Source organism: Lepus europaeus, chromosome 16 (genome assembly GCF_033115175.1).
Source record: "Lepus europaeus isolate LE1 chromosome 16, mLepTim1.pri, whole genome shotgun sequence".
NCBI classification, from domain to species: domain Eukaryota; kingdom Metazoa; phylum Chordata; class Mammalia; order Lagomorpha; family Leporidae; genus Lepus; species Lepus europaeus.
In genome coordinates this window covers 81,615,776-81,630,586 of record NC_084842.1, presented here as the reverse complement: position 1 = coordinate 81,630,586, position 14,811 = coordinate 81,615,776, and the positions used below count along the sequence as shown (strand labels likewise).

At 38.0% G+C, this 14,811-nt stretch overlaps 1 long non-coding RNA gene across 3 annotated transcripts in view; it reads right to left on the bottom strand.

Moving 5' to 3' along the window:
- Positions 1 to 14,811, bottom strand: part of LOC133775390 (uncharacterized) — a 245,719-nt gene that overhangs the window by 218,177 nt on the left and 12,731 nt on the right. For all 3 annotated transcript variants that reach the window (XR_009868240.1, XR_009868238.1, XR_009868239.1), the window contains one exon: positions 14,013 to 14,143. This is a non-coding gene — a long non-coding RNA (uncharacterized LOC133775390). The remainder of the gene's footprint in view (positions 1 to 14,012; positions 14,144 to 14,811) is intronic.

Here is a 14,811-nt window from a genome sequence, read left to right as displayed (position 1 = left end):
CCCCGTCCTGTGATTGCATTTATGTGGGTGAATGGCACGCATCCACTGAACACTGGACGTCCACCAAACACTTCTGTTAGGCCTTCATTAAAAGACCATTGCTAGGAGTAAGGCACTGCCCTGGATACCTTTTGGGGACCAACCTGGAGGAAGCAACTGAGCCCAGTGATGGCCCTGGGGTGTGAAATCTACCCAAAGCGAAGGTAGGTGTGCTGTTGGTTGAACATGTCTGGGGATGGCTACATTGAACCCTGCCTGCATTCCACATTCTCTGGGTGTGGAGTCTAATGCTGAACAACCTAACCTTTCCCATGAAGGCCAATTCACGTACGTATGTATGTATGAGTATATGCGTATGTATACACATACGTGCATGTTATTATTTAGAGGCAACATTTCTTTCATTCTAGGAAAAAATAACCTTATTGGATGCCACAGAAACATATCTGTTCCCAGAATTACTTACTTTAATGAGCAGAAAAATGCTATTAAGATAATTGGCATTGCTTTTTAGTCACCAAAATAATAATATCCAGACTTCTTTGGGAAACATTAACAATAAGGCAACTTTCTAAGCTTTTCTTATGGAAATTAGATCACTGACCACATTCCCAAATCCAACAGCTCCTGCTGGCCCTGCAGCCTGTGTGTTGACCGAATCATTCCTCTATACCAGGCACTGGGGAGGCACAAGGGACCCAAAACAGAAAGACAGCACCGAGGCTTGGGAAGATACAACTTGGTGGACAAAACTGAAAAGGACAGAAGTGCTGAAATGTGCTTTAGCATTCAGGGAAGGGAACCACAGTGCTCATGCTAAGAGCAGTGATTACCTGGGCCCTCCAGACAGCCAGCTCTGCCATAGCAGGTTTGCTGCACACAGCCAACAATTTTTATTTTACAGAGATGGCATTGACAAGTTAAAGGGTGTGGGCTTTGGTGTCAGATTCTCAGGACTTAGTTTGTGTATGACTTGGACAATTTCCTGGACTTCATTTTCTTTGTCAGAGTCTGAAAAACAGAGATAACAGTACTTATCTTGTAAAGTATGCATTAAATTATGTATGCAAAGGGCAAAGTACAGGGATTGGAGTAATGTAAAATGAATCATAGAAAGTAAACCTAGACGTGTAAAAAGGAAATTTAAAATATTATTATTTTTTAAAAAAATAATTTAGAGTTAGGACAAGTTCTCCTGAACAACCTTTTAAAAAATCCAGAAATCATAAAGGAAAAGTATAATAGATTTGAATACATAAAAATGATTACCATCTACATTCTAAAATACAGCATAAACAAAATCATTTAAAAACACATAACAGGGAAAAAAGCCATTGTAATCCATAAACTGTACTTTGGAAATTATATTTACTAAATAAAAGTTTAAAAAAAAAAAAGAAAGAAAAAAAACACATAACAGATGAGGATGGTAACAGTTGTGATGAATATAATTCACAAAGATTAATAGCTATTTTATTTAAGGTGTTCCTACTAATTAATAAGAAAAATACCCCTCCACCAAAAAATGACCAAATATTATATATCAGCAATTCACAGAACACTTACAAAGGCCATTAAAGGCCTAATGACATCCTCTGCTGAGCTGGTTCTTAAGGAGAACAATTTAAAACATTAAGGTCATTCCACTGTTTTCACCCACCAGAAGGACAAAATAGTTTAAATATCGATAACAACTCTTATAGGCAAATATATGGGGAAATGAGTAATTTTCCATGCTGTTGTTGAAACCCTGAGTCACAGTGCCTGCTACTGTAGGAGGCTTCCCTGTTATGACTCCTGGATCCAAATATAGAGGAAATACAACTTGGACCAATTTTATCAATAAGTAAATAAAATTATTACTATCTACAATTACCATTATAAAGAGATTGGCTATTTCTTGAATCTCAACATTGCCCATGTAGTTTGACTGCAAGGTATGAATGCTGGGGCCCTGGAACTCATATGTGGGCTTTTGCCATGGGCTCCTCTCTGCACATTGGCTTCATATTTCTGCTTTTTGGTGCTGAATAGCTTTCTCCATTTGGTGGAAAAATGGAAACCAATGGATTCTGACTTTTATGTCTTACAGCTGCAAACATCAGAAAGTATTGAAATATTGCACTGTACCCCACAGAAAGGTGCAACAATTTCACGTAAGTCCAAAATTTTGGAAAAAAAAAATTAAAGGAAAGTGACTAATTCAAGTCTCAAGCTTTGAAAGTCTAAAAATCCTAGGGAAGGCACTCATTGGTCCTGATTATGGCCAATGAACACCCTGGGCCACTGATGATATGGGGGATGGGATTCTGTGATTGGCCCAGCTTGAATCTGTACTAATTCCAGACCCAAACCACAGCATGAAAAAATGAATTCACATTAGCATGGCAGCTCCCAGCAGAGAGATGAGGAAAGGCACAATTCCCAGAAGGGAAACTCATTCCCAAAAGAAAAACATGCTAGCCAGACACAAAAGGGGTTAAAACACTCAATGTTAAGGTACTCAATGTCCTATTTAACTAATTAGATAAAAGTTATCTTGGTATAGTTAAATAAAAGAGGTATTTTGCAATATCTATGAGTATATTAAATATATATAAACCTATGTCCACTAATCCTACTTCTAGTCATTTATTATAAAAATTAGCATGCCCATACCAAATGCATTAATTACTTTACAAATTTATTCATTGAATATTTGGTATATACTTTGTACCCTGTACTGTTCTGACAGCTGGAATCATAGCAGTAAGGAAAAAGAAAAGTTTCTTGCATTTACATTTGAGTGAGCATCAGAGATGATAAGGAAGTGATTGGCATGTAGCAAGTGCTTATTATTAAGCATTCTGTCCAATTTCAATTTCTGGATGTCACACAAATGTATTTTCTGTTTATGCTCAGGAGTTTTCAATATCTTCAAAGTTTATATTGTAATAAAATATAAACTTGCAATCGAAAATGGTGTCAGGGTTTATCTAATGTTTATGGAATTGTACTCCTCACAAAGAGTCTTCACATCTACTATCATATTCCTCTCATGCACCAACACTGTGACTTAGGTAAAGGTAGGCATTACCATTAGTACTCTGGTTACTATTGACTCTTCAGAGCCAGGCAAGATGTAAGGTACAAAGTAAGCACAACTCAGAGTTTGTTGAAGGACTCAAAGAGGCTTGGCTAAGGGCACAGTGCTACTTAGGTAGCAAAGAAAGGCGTCTGCTTCAGCACTGCTAGCTCAAACTCTTGGGCTTTCCCAGCTACAACGCATTTGCAAATTCTAGAATCTTCTAACAAGAGGTCAGGTACCTTGACTGTACTTTGAGGCTGCCATTCCTTCTAGGTTTAAAGACATTGAGGTGTGTGTGTGTGTGAGGTCAATATTTTGTCAATGGTAAATTCATAAAACAAGAACTGCTCTTGTAAAGTGAAACAAAGAGTAACTGAAGTTAAAAGCATAAAGATAGAAAGACGTCTTGGTCACACCCAAACCAGAGCCTTGGGAGAGATCTAAGACTCATGTTTTAATTTGGACCACATATGTGTGATTTGAACAAGCCTCTCTGTAAAATGAGGTGATTACTCTAATTGAATAATCCCTCCTGGCTCCAAAATGTGATGATGTATCAACTTTTTTCAGCCACGCCTGTTCAATAATTGTGGACATCAATGGTTGTAATTTAGTTGACTCTGAAGGCAGGGATACACATTGCAAAACAAAGTCATTTGAGGCAGCTCTGTGAGCAATTGAGTGTTTTAGGCTCCACAAATTAGGTTGCAAACCTAATTATGACAAAGAACAAGTATTAATTCTGTTACCTGATGAAATGAGACAACAGAGGGGAATTTGAGCCCATCTCACTAGTTGGAGAAGTCAGACTTATCAAATGCCATGACATGACTTTGCCACTTAGGTACAGGCAATGAATCAGACTGTGGAAAAGGAAAGCATTTTTGGGTTGAAGATCTGCTGACAGAAGCAATCCTTTGGTAGGCTATAAGACACTTAGGTGCATACTTCTAGATTACAAGGAACAGCAAACACATCATCTCCCACCTAATTTTCATGAAAATCTCCTGCAGTAGAAAATAGGTGGGCACTGGAATATCATGAACCCTGGCAGAAAATTCTTGCCTATGTCCTGAATAACCCTGAGTATTCCATTTAAACTCTATAAACTCTAGGTTCTCAACAGGAATTAAAGTCCCTATTCCCTATTTGGCTATGACTGGCACCACCCAGAGGTGGGATATGGGCGGGGAAATACATTGCTACAGTTTAGCAAGGGTTGAGCTCTAGGCTACTCACTTGACCTTTGCTGATATGGATGGGGGAACAAAATATTTTCAGTAAGTAATGGTTGGTTAGAGTTATATGGCTATTATCTAGTTTTCTGTGATGTTCGGCTCCCCTTTTCCTAACCCTTTGACCAGATATCAGGCTTTTGTTGTGAATTTTTTAAAAAATATATATACTGTTAAGCATTTATAGGGTTCTAGTTTATCTGGCTCAAATTCTGGGGTATACAAGGCAAAAAGAAAACTCAAGACTTTAGCCACCATATTGTTCCTTTAGTTCAAAGTTTCCTAGACAGCTTATTTTCTCCTCTCCAAATTTCAGACAATTTATGTTTGGTTTATCTGTAACACCCAGGAATATTAGCTGTAATTATTGAAAGAGTAATGGAAAATCATCTGCTTCATCATGAAAGTATAAGTTCTAAATATTTATCTTTAATAGCATTTTATTATAACATTTTAAGAGACACTGAATATTGGGGCTGGCGCTGTAGCGTAGCAGGTAAAGCCACCACCTGTAGTGCCGGCATCCCATATGGGTGCCAGTTCGAGACTCAGCTGCTCCACTTCTGATCCAACTCTCTGCTATGGCCTAGGAAAGCAGTAAAGGATGGCCCAAGTCCTTGGGCCCCTGTACCCGCGTGGGAGACCCAGAAGAAGCTCCTGGCTCCCGGCTTCGGATGGGCACAGCTCTGGCTGTGACAGCTAATTGGGGAGTGAACCAGCGGATGGAAGACCTCTCTCTCTCTCTCTCTCTCTCTCTCTCTCTCTCTCTCTCTGCCTCTCCTTCTCTCTCTGTGTAACTCTGACTTTCAAATAAATAAATAAATCTTTAAAAAAAGAGAGACATTGAGTAAAATGTTAAAGCTAGAAAACATAATGCTTGTTAATATTACATGCAAATTAAGATACTTAGGTCATATTGGTCATATTCTGAACAAAATCATGTACATGTCTAGTCAGCTACGCAAATTAAATGGTGTTTTTATTTTTAATGAATTCCTATCCATTTATTTTTATTTTATTTGAAAGACAAGACAGAATGGGGTGGGGGAGACGGAGAGACAAAGACAGAGTGAGATCTTACATCTACTGGTCCACTCCCCAGTGCTCCACAGCAGGAGCTGGATCAGACCAAAGCCACGAGCCAGGATCTCAATACATATTTCCCATATGGACAGCAGGGATCCAACTACTGAGTCACACCTACCTGCTGCCCCCCACAGTGCACACGAAGAGGAAGACAGATCAGAAGCTGAGCCAAGGCTGAACCCCATTGCTCTGATGTGGGATGAGGGCATCCCACGTAGGAACTTAACTGTTTCATCAAGCACCCATCCCAAAGGCTGTTTTTGGTAGCCAAATATATAATTGCTTATGGATATGTGATTGGAAGGCTCCAGGTAAGTCAGCCTTCCTTGAATAAATCCTCTCCCTGGTTAGGCTTAAGCTTTATCCTCTTAGCTTATATTTGTAATACTTGTTGAAAGAAATATAGACATCCATGGAAAATATATGATTCTACTCTAAACACCAATTGTGCTTCCTGAAAATACTCACTAGCAAAGAGGAAAATATACTTAATAGAACCAAACACATATGACAGTTCACTACATTCTCAAGCACACTCTTCTGGACATAGAGGGACACACATACACAGTCATAGACATACTTCTTTGCAACACATATGTACATACGTACCTCAAACAACCAAATGAACAAACCAACAAAAAAGATCCAAATTAATGTCACTTCAGATTATAAATAATGTTTATGTAGGTGCAAACTGTTGAAATCTTTACTTAATATATGCTAAACTGATCTTCTGTATATAAGGAGAATTGAAAATGAATCTTGATGTGAATGGAAGGGGAGAGGGAATGGGAAAGGGGAGTGCTGCAGGTGGCAGGGAAGTTATGGGGGGGGGGGGGAAGCCATTGTAATCCATAAGCTGTACTTTGGAAATTTATATTCATTAAATAAAAGTTAAAAAAAATAATGTTTATTGTCAACTGTTTGGTGTATTGAAAAAGACACAAAAGTTAGGTGCAATAACTTGATTTCCTCTGATCTCCTTCAGCCATGAAGGAGCTAACTCAGTATGTATTTATAAAGCACTTTCTATGTAACATGCACCGCGCTATGGACCAGAGATAAGAATTCACACATCAGCTTTTTATGCTTTCTCTTATTTGATGACCCTTATACTGAAAAGGATGTTTCTAAGAAATCAGCGTTCTTTAAGGTAAATTTGTCAAACTATCAATTCTGAAAAATAAGGCAGAAATACCTCCCATTACTCCTCATACTTCATATTTCATAAATTGAGGCAGTAGGGACTGGAAATGTCAGTTTCTTTCCAACAGTCACATACCTAGAGATGCAATGAGGTTTCAAATACTGGATTTCTGATGTCTAAACCCAGAATACTTTGCGGATCATACTTTGATGTCACTCCTGAGAGCCATTTCCCCTCAAAGACCTGAGCACCTTTGCTTAAGATCCCAGCTAATGATTATGGTAATTTTTCTAAGCCTTTCTACCAAACTAAAAAAACTCCACAGGGTGTGGGTCTTATTATAATTTTATACATCTGATCTTATTGAATTCCCCTTACTATTTGTTAATTTGAATGATCACAAGAGATTCAGAAAATTAAAAATACCACTGTTACTCTGCCTTGTTACCAGTCAGCCTGCTTTGGCCCCTCCCTGGCTGTGTGATCTCAGTTACGTGAGTACAATTATTCTAGCCCAGGTGTCTTATTTGTAAAATGGGCATAATGATGCTCCCCTTACAGGGTTGTGATGGATACATAAAACACTCCACATTAAGGGTGCCCAGTTCCTAGGTCAGTGTTAGACCACCCTCCTCCTACTGGATAGCAAACTTCTTGGGAGCAGATACATCTCTTATTTAAAATCCATAGCACAGTGCTTTATACCTGTCTGGCATGAGACAGAGATTTGCTGAATGAAGGGACAAATGAATACAAAATGGTAGAATTGTTGTTAACTATTGGTATCACAGAATCTTTTATGTTACTAAGAGCAAGCTGATACAGTATTTTGGCTATATGGTGAATCTGTACATATCTTCTAGACCAAAATAAAATATCTATCATTAATCACACTGAGTCTTTTCACTTTAACATGCTTGCCCTATTATTTATTTTACCTTTTTCAGCTATACCGGCTCCCTGCTATCTGCCTTTATCCTTGCCTGTAAACTAATCAATCATTTGTGCATGCAATTAACATTTACTGAGCACTTACTGTCTACCTCAGACTAGGCTGCAAAGATTCATAGGACGGTCTCTTCCTCCAAAGGATTTATACACTACCAGGGAAAACCAACACATAAACAATTTATAATTAATGAAGGTGCTAGGATAGAAGCACAAAAAAGTGCTGTGGTTATAAGGTGATTCATTTTTCCCAGGAGTTTGCTTACAGGAGCTTAGGTGCTGGAAAGTGATTTTTCTCTTTGTAAACTAAATTGACTTACTGGTAGTAAAAATAGCTTCCATTTGTACAGTACTTTGGAAAGTGCTTTCACATCCATTTTTTTCTTTTAATCCTCATAATGGATGTTCTATACTTTAGTGATTTTCTTGAAAATATATTCATCAAAAACGGAGGTACAAGGCCAACTGGTGAATAATATGAAAATTCATTCTAACGCCCATAGGTAAAGAATACAAGTTGGAACTGGAAACAATATTCTAGTGGAGCCTCACAGAAATCATTCCAAGAAGAGATAAAAACAAACACAAGTTCATTTCCCTTCATCTTCAATGCCATTTTCTTACTTCCAACCTGCCCCAACATCTTTCTCTTAGCTTATTGAAAAAGCCTTCTAATCAGATTCCCTGATTCGCATCTCATCTCCCTCTGGGCCATTTGCCACACTGGCCACAAAATGACCATTTTTAAATGTAAATCTGGCCACATGACTTTCCTGTTGAAAGCCATTTGATTCTGTAGAGCTCCTCATTCCCTGTAGGATAAAGCATAAATGCTTTTCCATAGTATACAAAATTCCTTATCATTGAAACTTATCAACTGCTTCAAACTCTTTATTGGTCATTTTATTCCAACCATACTCATTTATTTTGCAAAAAACCACCAGACTATTTCCATTTCCGTACCTTTATAGCTGCAGTCATTGGCCTAGAATGCCCTTGGCTTTACCATTCCATTTGGTTAAATGATGGTAGACATAGGAAATGTGGCTCTTTTTTGTTTATAAATAGACTCACTTAATAATAATAGCAGAATCTTGGCAACATAATTTTGGATCTTTTTCTCTCTTGTATCATTAATGCATAAAATAGAGTTTGGGAACAAACCGTCTAGCTTTTCCTCCTAAAATCTCAAGAAGAGAACACTGTTTCTTAATTGCATATCAAAGATTCATGACATTTACATTCATTTAACAAAGAACAAGAATACATTGTGTTGTGAGAATGTTCTGTGCTATGTGCTAAAGGATCAGCTGAGGGTAAATCAACACAAGGCAGATATGAATATATCATGGGTCTTACATTCAAATGAAATAGCTGATAAAATAATTAAATTAATTAAATCTTACATGTTGGTGACACGTGCCATTAAGGAAATAAAGGATGGTCTGAGAAGGGAGTACTTTTTCCTCTAAAAAAGTGATAATAATAATGATTATTTATTTGAAAAGCAGAGATACAGAGAGAGAGAAGGAGAGAGCAGGAGTGAGATCTTCCATATACTGGTTCACTCCCCCAAAATGGACACAGTGGTCAGGGCTGGGCCAGGTCTAAGCCCAGAGACAGAGCTCCTTCCAGGTCTTCCACATGGGTGGCAGAGGCCCAAGGAATTGGGTCATCTTCCACTGCTTTCCCAAGCTCATTAGCAGGGAGCTGGACCAGAAGTGGAGCTTCCAGGACTCAAACTGGTGCCCATATGTGATGCCACACTGCAAGCAGTGCTTAACCTTTTGTGCCATAGCACCAGCCCCCAGAAGGAAACAGTTTGGAAGGGGTGGTCCATGAAGGTCTCCACGAGGAAACCACCATAAGGAGGCAGCACTGAAGTTGGGAAAAGAGTCTGCCTGGCCAAGGAAGCAGGAAGCTCAGATACTGTAAGATCAGGGAAAAGTTTGAAGTATTTGAAGACTGAAAGACCAATGTGATTGAGCCCACCAGGGTGAAGGGCTGAGTGATATAACTGATGGTAGAACAAGGTAAGAAAACACTGAAAACTTTTAAATAAATGACCAATGAACCAGAGCCCAATACTGGCTGCTGGGTGGAGAATGGATTATAAGAGGTCAGGAGTGGAACTGGGAAGACCATTGGCAGGCTATTCTCATGGTCCTTTCAAGAGATATTGGTATCTGGGGCTCTAGTGGTAGCAGAGGCAAGGGAGAGAAGTAGTTGGATTTAAAATACACTTTGGAGATGAAACCAACAAGACCATTTTGGAGGGTAAGGAAAAAGAATCAAAGAAGGGTTAGTTTTCTGGCCTGAAGCAACTGGATAGATATGGTGTGGCCATTTACTAAGATGAGGAAGACTAGGGGAAGGAAAAAAAAATGGGGGAAAGTTGAGAGCTTTAATTTGGGCATGTTAATTTTGAAATATCTATGAAACATTCAGGTGGAAATGTCAAATAGGCAGTTAAGTGCACAAGCTCGTACCTCAGAAGGGAATCCTGAGCTGGATACTCAAACGTGGGAGTTTTATCTGTACAGATGATATGGGTGAGTTATATATTGGATGTATTAAATGAAAAAATGCATAGAAAGTAGCAGATACTTCACTTGGCACATAACAGACCCATGCTCAAAATATACTATCCGATGCTGCTTATGGTTAGGACATTCTTCACATGGTGTGACCTAAATCTTTTCTGCTAAGGATAGACTGCTTTTATATTACTTTCTCCCCAATGGAAATAAAAGACAGCTAGTAGTCTTTATAAGGTATTCATGTATTTGTATACTAATTTAGAATGGTTTATATATTTACATGTGGAAATATAAAAGATGAAAAGAAAACTCTACCAAATACATGGCACACATAATGATATGATATAATTTATAAAAGACATATTGTATATAAAATTATATTTACATGATTTAACTCAAAATGTATTTTTAAGAAGCTAAATGAAAAATTGATTAAGTTATTCATATTTTAACAGTCTTATTATCTACTGTAAAATAAATATATTTCTGAAGAGTAATAAGTTAATTTATGACTCAGTAGATTAATTAACTTTTATGCTGTGGTGTCCATGGTGGTTATAATTAAGAAAATGTGGTTTCACCCCATAATCCAGTTTCTACTTTTATCAGCTGTGTGAACTTGGGAAAATTATATACCCCCTTTGCTTCTCAATTTCCTCATCTGTAAAACACAAATAATTACAGCCTATCTAATCAGGCTGTCATGTGAGCTGACAATATGTGTGTAAAATGCATAGCACAGTACCTAAAACAACAACAAGTAATTTGATCTGTCTCAGTGGTTCTCAACCCTGGGTGACTTTTAGAACCACTTGGGTAGTTTTAAAAATACCGATGTCCAGGCTTCACCCAAACCAATAAACTGAATTTTTGGAGGAGGGACTCAAGCCAATAATAATTTCTTAAAAGCACCCTAGATTATTCTAGCATGTATTCAAGGTTGAGAACTACTGATCTATAAGAAATATCAATTATAAAATACAGGTGTGTGATGTATATTGTGAATTGTATTTCTATAGTGCAGTATGAAGTCAATTGTAAACAAGTGTTCAAAATTTTAAAATCTTTCTAGTAGTTTAGTCTGGAAAAAATACAAGTAGATTAGAAGAGCAGATAAATGCTAATCAGGAAAAAGGATGGTCTAAGCTCTCTGGAGTAAATTTTCAGCACTCGAGTCCAGTTCTACCACTGTAGCTCTACAACTTCAAGCAAGTTATTCAACTTCTGTTTCCTCACTGAAAAAATATGGACAATAATGGTGTCTACCTTTCAGTATACCTTTCTTTATGCTGTTAAAGGATCAGATGATTTCATATTTGTAAAATTCTCAGAACAATGCCTGGAATATAGCAAGCAGGATATGTCTTTTATTTTTTAACTTGAAGGGAATATTTGGAATGAAGCTTACTAGACACTACTATTGAATTTAAGTAACATATTTTTGCATTAAATTAAAACTGAACAATGGATACAGTAAAAAGTTTTGTGCAAATTGTGAGTAAAACATGATTTAGCCTTAAAGCAGAGGCCTAAATCTACCAAATATGATCCTCAGCTCATATTAGCCATCTGTCACTGAAGAAGATGACATGTTAACCTCATCAGGACCTGTATAAGACACCATGGAATGTGTTAATCGAAGTGTCTGGTACCCTAAAGCCCTGAAGCACAGATATTTGATCAACTGCAAGGAATTTTTGAAACACAAATACACACAAGTGGTATACTGGGTTTAGAGTGGACTTTCAGTAATGGATCTTTCTCTGTCTTGCCTGGACTGGTCTTCACTTACTTCTCTGGGATTATTCAAATGGTGGCACTTCACGTATTGCTCCATACAGGCCACTCTCCTTTCACTTGCCTAACACATCCTCCTCCAGTCTTTTGGGCTCTTGTTGATCCCTCTTCTTCGAATACTTTTACCACTCTGCTCTGACCATTTTGTCCCTGACCTACCCATCTTTTGAGACTCAGCTCAAATACTAACCTCTTCCATTAGGCCTTTCCCATTGCCTCTGGTTAACATAATCACTCCCTCTTTTGTACCTATTTATTCCATGAACATTTTAAAAACCATGGTTGAGTGTCCTTAGAGGACAAGGGACATCTGTCTTACTTATTTACATATTTCTTCCATCTTCAGCACCTGACACAGGGTTAACTAATTGCACTGGAAGGAAGAGAGGGAGGAAGGAAGGAAAGGCATCCATTTGCATCATGTTTGGTCAGGAAGGGCATGCGTGCATCCATGGGAATCTATGGCCTCTGGTTTCTGTAAGGTTAACAGGCCAAGCATTCTAGCACTCAGCTATCAGTTGCCCTATTGTACCGTCCTGTCCTCACTGCATAGATATTGCTCCACATTTCAGCGAGATTCAAAGGTCTGAGACAATGGGAAGAGTTCTCCAAAGCCGCAGAGGGTGCGTTCATTTACAAGTTCTCTGACTTTCCATTTATCTAAATTTACTCTAATCATTCAAAGACCTTCTAAACTGCCACTATTTCTTGGAAGTCTTCTCCAGTGTAGTGGAGACAAAATTCTGAGACCCACAACAATTTCAGCATAGTGGATTAAGAGCAAGAGCTCAGGGACCCCACTCCACCAATAGCTCTGTGGTTTAAGGCAAACTTCCTAGCACTTCTGTGTCTCAATTCACTTACTTGTGAAACAAGAACCATAATAGCACTTATCAAAGTCTAGTGGACTTAATGTTCAAAATAATGACTTATACATGGAATTAAATAAATGTTAGTATTTTATATTATGCATTGTTAGCAATTCCTATATAAATATTATTAGTTAATAGCATAGGCAAGAATTACTGAATTCCCTTCCATCCTTCTTTCTTTTCTTTTGTCCTTCCTTCTTTCAGTAAACAGAAAAAATGTAGCAATCTCTGTTTTAATTCCCATAACATTGTTTATCTTTGAATTCAAGGACTAAGTATATTTGCCACATAGAGATTTTACTTTTACATTCTATATAGATAACCAAGTCTACACTTACTTATAAAACAGAATTCTCTTCCATGAATCTTCTGTGGTGCTGGTTGCTTCTGAGTCTATATTAGCGATGGTGAAACTTGACAAGATAACCAATCTTCTATAATGGCAGAGAAACAGCAGGGCACCCTTGCCTAAGACTCATAAATTTCAAGCAAGGCAATACCTGTCAGGTGGACTGGTACATTTTTCTCTATACTAGAATGAACTGAACACAAGTATAAAACTTATTATCCATCTCATTTTCAGTTCCTTTGACTCTTTTGGGAGCCTTTCCTATCTAAGAAGACTAAGTAATCAAAGAACAATCTATGTGCACTTGGAGATTAGATTTAACCAACACCTACAGAAAATCACCATTTTCATTTCCAGTCTCCGATTAGAAGGGCAAATCTCATTTTCTCAGTAAATGAACTGCAGAGGGCTCCAAAGAGATTGGGGCCCTTAGACCTTGGGGATCCCTGACGCGATGCCTAAGGAATCATTCCAGGTTATAACCAACAAGGATGAACAAATAAGCTGTTAATAGATTATCTTCAGTTCAAATTTAAAATCAACAAACCATTTTTCACACATTTGGAGTATTATTATTTTAAGTTTATTTATTTATTTATTTGAAAGGTAGGGTATGAGAGAGAAGGAGGGAGAGAGAGATCTTTCATCTACTGGTTCACTCCTCAAATGTCACAATAGCCAGAACTGAGCCAGGCCAATGCCAGGAGCCAGGAAGTCCATCCAAGTCTCTCGCATTGGTGCCAAGCATTTGAACCATCACCACTGCCTCCAAGGGTACACATTATAAGGAAATTGAATCAGAAGTAGAGGTGGGACTTGAACCTAGACACCATGATATGGGATGTAGGCATCCCAACCATGGCTCAAGTGTTGTGTCACAAAGTTTGCCCCAGTTTGGAGCATTCTTGATTATGAATAAAAGATACTGTGTTAGAATTCACAAAATTTTTCAATACATCTTATATTCTTACCAGGTTAAGAACCAGGTTCTTAAGTCCCTCAAGGAAGTACGTCCTGTTGATCAAAAGGTCTTCTTCCTTTGTCCAGACCCTCTCTCCCTCCAGATTCTTCCTCCAGCCACTGAACCAGTCACTTCGTACTGCTAAACAATAAAGACAGACAATTGGACACAAGGGACACAAGAGTGCGTGAACAGAACAGGCAGTTGTAACTCAAAAGACAGTGGTTTTACCACTTACTGACTTGTGTCTTCATGGATTTACTTCACTTTAGCTATCAGTTACTCACGAATCAAATATGGATAATAATACTGCCCCTCTATATCACGAAATTACTTTGAAGATGAAACAGAGATATCTTCCATCCACTGGTTCATCCCCCAAATGGCCAAAATGACTGGAGCTGGGCCAGGCTGAAGCCAGAAGCAAGGAGCTTCTTTCAGGTCTCCCATGTGGGTACAATGGCCCAAGGACTTGTGGCCACTTTAAGTGGCTTTCTCTTCAGTATGTATGGGCTTTGAGACTGTTGAAGAATAGATGAGCTCTAGTTTCTGTCTTCAGTGGTCTCATAGGTAAACAATTGTATCCTAGTTTCCCTTTGTATTTTACACATATATATGAAATCAAAATATTGGAGCTTAATTTTTAGTTCAATTTATGGAAAACACTGTATACCACATCTGTGATTTGCAAACCAGTATAAGCCAAATCGCACTTCTCTCCAGAAAAAAAAAGTCTGCCTTTATTTTAAAATTCAAATAAATGTGCTAATATGCATTGTAAGAGATATTATAAAAACACTGATAAGTAA